This window comes from Cupressus sempervirens, chromosome 4, assembly GCF_028749045.1.
Source record: "Cupressus sempervirens isolate cs-2001-9-10 chromosome 4, ASM2874904v1, whole genome shotgun sequence".
In the NCBI taxonomy this organism is placed as follows: domain Eukaryota; kingdom Viridiplantae; phylum Streptophyta; class Pinopsida; order Cupressales; family Cupressaceae; genus Cupressus; species Cupressus sempervirens.
This window is the reverse complement of record NC_143121.1, coordinates 388,573,509-388,579,730: the sequence shown is the minus strand read 5'-3', so window position 1 is coordinate 388,579,730 and position 6,222 is coordinate 388,573,509.

The following is a 6,222-nucleotide window of genomic DNA, read 5'->3' as shown; positions in this document are numbered from 1 at the left end:
CTTTGTTCCTCTCACTTTCTATGAATCCTATCCCACGTACGCTTTGAACTCTTGTCCCCTACTCTCTCTCTCTCTCTCTCTCTCTCTCTCTCTCTCTCTCTCTCTCTCTCCCTACCCCATCCCCCCCCTCTCTCTCCCCCTTCCTCCTTCCCTCTCCATTTATCCCTCCCTCTCTCCCCATTTGTCCCTCCCTCCCTGCCTACCCCATCCTCTCTCTCTCTCTCTCTCTCCCTCCCTCCCTCCCCCATCCCCTACTCTATGTCCCTCTCTCTTTCTATGCATCATATCCCATGTACACTTTGAACTCCCATCCCCTACTCTCTCTCTCTCTCTCTCTCTCTCTCTCTCTCTCTCTCTCCCATCCCCTACTCTATGTCCCTCTATGCATCCTATCCCACATATGCTTTGAACTCCCATCCCCCCCCCCCCTCTCTCTCTATGTTCTTTCCCCATTCCCTTATGTCTTTCTATTCTTCTCTGTCACTCTACATCATATCCCCTACTCTCTCCCCAACCTCTACTCTCTCGCACTCTTTACCTTCTCTACCTCTCTCCTTCCCTCTCTCCTTATCCATCCTCTCTATTAAAATTGAAGGCTTAAATAGTGCATACGCACTATAGCGTGTGCGCGCTATAGTGCATACACATTATTTAAGTCTTCAATTAAAAAAATATTTAAATAGCGCACACGCACTATAGTGTGCACATGCTATTTATGCCTTGAATTTAAAAATTCTTTAAATAGTGCACACACACTATAGCGCGTATGCACTATTGCGTGCATGCACTATCTAAAGCATTGTGTACTACCAAGTCTAAGGCTTGGATTTTCCTTGGGAATCCAACCCAAAGGTTTGGAGGCTCTAAACTGGTTTGAGACGTGTTTTGCAGCAAGCATACAAAAAATGCTTATTTTTTCTTCTGTGATCTCCTTCAAGTTTTCCTATGGTTGAGAATCGATAAAATCAGGTTGCATAGTATTATAGATCTCTGTGTTAGCTATATAACCATATAATTTATTTCAAATTCATATTATTTCAAGCGTTTCAACTATAATTTCTTTTGAATGTATGTCCAATTTCTTTCAAAAACCAACATGTACTAATTGGGGTGTAGATTTTAGTTCGTTCATTGAATTTTGCAAAAAGTTAGTTTTTTAGAAACTAGACTCCATTCTACACACTTTGAAAAAAAGAAGTTTTTATTTTTGATTAGTTTTCAATGAGTTTTAGGGGGAGCACATAGATATTTCACATTTTTGGGATGTGTCCACTTACAAAATTCATTTAAAAAAAATACACATTATAAAATTACCCAAAAATTTTGGGATAAACTACATAGTGTTAGGTAACTTTTGACCAGAGTGATTAAAAAATTTCAAAATAAAAGTTAAAATTTTAGGGGGGCCACACTTTGCACTATGTTATGTTTTTTCTGAAAAAACAATACCTCTTTCTATGGCCCCCTTTTTTGAGGGCCTAAAGCTAAACCATTTTGAAGAATTTTTTTTAGTAGTTTAACAACTAGATTCAAAGGACTACTACTTTTGTTTTTGTCATATCTTAATATTTTGAGCGTAACTATCTTGAAACTCTTGTTGAAGTTCAAAAATTGTTGATTTCAGAAAAAAGGTGTCCACTTATACCCCCCTTTTGGCACCACAACTTGGTGCACTTAACCACAATAAGTTTCTAGAAATTTTTGACAAATTATACCAAGTCACTCCAAATAGCTAAGTTAGTCATACATCAACATAGTTGGCAAAATAATACTTGTGACAATAAATCTTCACCTATGTAGAAAACCATCAAAAGATACCTAAACGAAACCACCAAACCACATACCTTGAAATCCCATTTACAGAGCAATACAAGCCATTCTTTGAGCTTGTCCAATCTTTCCTAACAACTGACACTACTATCAGCGAAACAATACTTCATATAGTTACCAAATAATCATTGGTGACCTAAACACATGATAATTCAATATTCATGGTGAATAGTAATTAAATTATCTAGATTTATAAAAAGTCATCATTCCATAAGGCATTCAGACACTCTTTCTTGCATGTTCTTATCTATCATGCTTCTGTCTATCAGATATACCAAAAACTTTCTAAGATGTCATTTGTCAAATCTTCTTCATCAATTAATGTCACAACCTTAGCAACCTCAACATCTAGTCTTCAAATCCTCTTCATCAATCAATGTTGCAGTCTCAACAACTTTCCCCACAATCTCAACAAGATGACATTAATGACATACATAAGGAGGACATCAATGACAACACAAAACATAATGCTAACATTAAGGAATTGTTAGTTATTTATAAAATACACTCCATAACTAGATAAAATGAAAGATAAATGATCTTACCCTAAATGAATTATTTGATCTAGTGCATATAGAACTCAATGAATTAAGTTTTGATAATAATGGACTACTTTTCTCAAGATTTAGATTACATTTTACTTTTCATAAAAATGATAAAAGATTAATTGAAATGAATAGTAACATGATGAAGATGTGTTGTGTGTAATAGCCTTTATACTTATTGTTAGCAAAGAAAATAGATTACAATATCTAATGCAAGGATATATATATTTTAGACAAGGACAAGACGGTTACAAAGACCTTGGTTAGGAAGACATTTGAAGTAGAGTTATAAAGGGTGTGTTTTATTACAAAAGTATATGTAAAGGATAAATAATAATGTAGTGGATAGAAAATGAGAATGGAGAGATTACAAGATAAAATAAAAATTGAGGAAATGATAAGATGATGTATATTTAAATATTTGTATGAAAGGAAATATCAAAAAAATAATGAGGAAATGAACTAATAATGATACCAATATATATGGAAGTTGACATGAATGCTATTTAATTTATGTTGATGAATTATTTTGTCGGCATGTATGGTTTTACATTGTAGATTAACTTTCAATCACTATTTTACTACACAAAATAGGGTATAAATAATAATTATAGAGTTGGGGCATATAAATCCAATATGTGGTCCCCAAGTTTTCTTGCCAATTATTTCCATTGTTGGGACCATCATCAGGTAGTATAGAGAAGATTGGGGAGAAAATATTATATCTTTTATTCAAATTGAAAGTGTAGCACTATCTCCTTGGTGTCAACCTAGTGAGGGGATCACAAATCTAGAAGATGGAGAATAGGAATTAGGGATTTCCAAAAGGAATCCATGAAAATGTGACCTATTGAAATAGTTACAAAGAGAGTGTGAGCATGAGAGTGAAAAGGTGACCTCGCAAAGCCTATCAATTGGTCTTGGTGACTTATCTTTTGTATCTAGGTAGTTAGTAATTCTCCTAATTTAATTAATCTCACTAACTCAACAGAACACTAATAAAGTTATGTAGTGTTGAACCATTCACCCCATAATTCTATTAGTCTTACAACACGTACATTAAACTCCAACCCCTATTTTACTACTAATAGTGTTGTAAATAATCATAGACAATACCTTAGAAGATTTGTGATCCATTGATTCCATTGTAACTAAAATAGTAAAAGATTAAGAAGAAAGTAAAAATTGCCATGATAATTGGACATGTTAATGAGAATGAAGGCCTAGCGTATCCATCACTCAAATCATAATAATCAACGCACGGAAGAGACACATGGGTGGTCTTGGACGCAACTCACTCCTCCTTGCCAAAGATTGCCTTGAAAATGATTTATTCCTTGATTTGGACATGCACAGTAGCTATTGCCAGCATTGTCTCCTGCCATGTATCTACGTACTCAAACAGCCACGAGCTCAAAATCATCTCAATATGGATGCAAAGCTATCATCCACACAATAGTTTCATTGACAAGAGAGAAGAAAAAGTTTGAACAACACATTGTAAACTTAAAGATGGACAAAGCTTATCTAGTTCCTCTCGTTCCAGTATGCTGTTATTGTGTGAAAAGATCTGGAGGACCCATCTACAGTCTTCAATCTCTGTTGCTTTAATGGTATTGAATTTATAATCTGTGTTGGGGGAGGGATCCATTATTAAAGGAGATCTGCATGAGGATAATTCTGTAAATCATGGAGTGAGTCTTTAGCAGATTGGTTGGACTTTATTTTTATTTTTATTTTTTCATGTCCATTTTCTATTTAGGCAAATTAGAATATGGTTATTTATTTTCTTGATGGTTGTCTTATGCTCTTGTTTTATTTGTAGTCTGAGATATTATTTATCTACTTGTTTTATTATCTTAAATAACATGTATTTGTTTAGATGGTATGTTTAAACAAGTAGAAACAAGTGCACAAGCTTATGTTGGTATATCTTTATTTTAGAGGCAAGATAAGAGTGATTTTGATTATCAATCTAAACAAGTCAAAACTAGTGTTGTTTAAGTCAAAATGTACAAACTTATGTTCACGTTTTCGTAAGGAAGCAAGAATTGATAGAATTCTTTTCACTAAAGTTATTTTCACCACAATTATAAATGTGTTGCTTATAATAAACTAAAGATTCCTTTATTAGTAATTTTAATTTGCAAGTGTCATGTATGAAATTTCTTACTCCGCTTTCTAAATGTCAGAAACTTTATCTTAATAATGTATTGAACAATTTAATTGCAATATTTTTTAATTTTCAGCTCTTTTATACAACATAATTTAATGAAAGTTTATATATAAAGAATTATTTGTCTTCTATTTTAAATCTTTTTTTGAAATTTTTATTAAAATTATTAACTAATAACATTGAATTTTTAAATACCAATTATATCAATATTTTAGATTACTTTTAATTTATTTATATAAGATTAGCAACTTTTTTAAAACAATTATATATTATTTTTGAAGCTTTGATTGTGTTTTTATATTTAGACAAGTGTATGTGAATATACCATGCACAGTCTTGCAATTTCTAGAATGCAAGTAATGCAATATTCAATAATTTTGTACGTAACGAATAACATATTATCAAGTGAGCAAAGTGTCTTATCATTATAATAAGTCACTATCACATTATTAAGTCAATCAAGTTTGTCTTAACAAGTTCAATCATGTGCTTTGTGTCATGAAAGGAATCTACTTACTTTAACTTGTTTTCGTCTTTGTATATGAATAGTTTAAAATTTTTTTTTAAAGAATTACGGTATAAAAATAAATAAATTAAAATATTGGATGAGAAAGAATAGTAAACATGAAACAACATTGATAAATTTAAAGTACAAAAGTAAATATATTTCTTGTTAAAGATTATCACATAAAGCTTAATTATTTATTAAATTATAATTAACAAGTAGTGTAGACACCTAAAAACCTTTAGAAAATAAAGTATTTTTATTTTTTGAAAAATTTCTGATGACATCATCATTTATTAATTAATTAATTTATTTTTATGCCATTAAATCCCTTTATCTTAATTAAAAATATTTAATTAAGGAATCCCTCCCAAAAATGTTTAAATCTTATTTAAACATTATTTCCTTATTTATTAATTATTTAATTAATAAATTGACCAAAAAACCCAAAATAAATAAAAAATTTATTTTTTGCCCAAAACTTGGCCAATTTCCTTAAGACCACTAACCTCTTCCAAAATCTTCTAATCCTTCTTTAATTTCGATTAAAGGCTAATCCCATCATTTCCTACCCCTAATCCCAACTCAAAATATTTAATTAAGATTAAATATTAATCCTCATGTTTATTAAAAAAGTTTTAATAAATATCTCCTCAACCCAAACCCTTGAAATAAATAAAACTTTATTTATTTCCTAAAAATCTAATTTATCCTCATCCTAAGAAGTTCTAGACTCTTCTAGAAAGTCTTCATCCTCATCCTAGGAAATTCTAGACTATTCTAGAAAGTCTTTATCCTCATCCAAAGTCTAGACTCTTCTAGAAGATGTCTTTAAACCTAATCCTAATCCCCTCCTAACCTTGTCACATTCCCTAAACATGGGTTAAGAATTACTAACCCAAGCCAAAGTTAACAAATATCTCCTCCTTCACCCACCCTCATTAAATGCCATCCACTTGCCTATCCCTAAGCTAATCCTAAACCATCCTAATCCATCCTCTAATCATTTTCACAAGCCTAAACAAGCTTAAAACCTTCCTAATCAAGTCCAAGTCGAAATTGCTCTCATCACCCTCAAAATATCTCAACCATAAAACTTTATGAAGTCCATTAGGTCATAAATGACTCTTACAAGCCCTTTTATTGCTCTTACAAGTCATTATGAG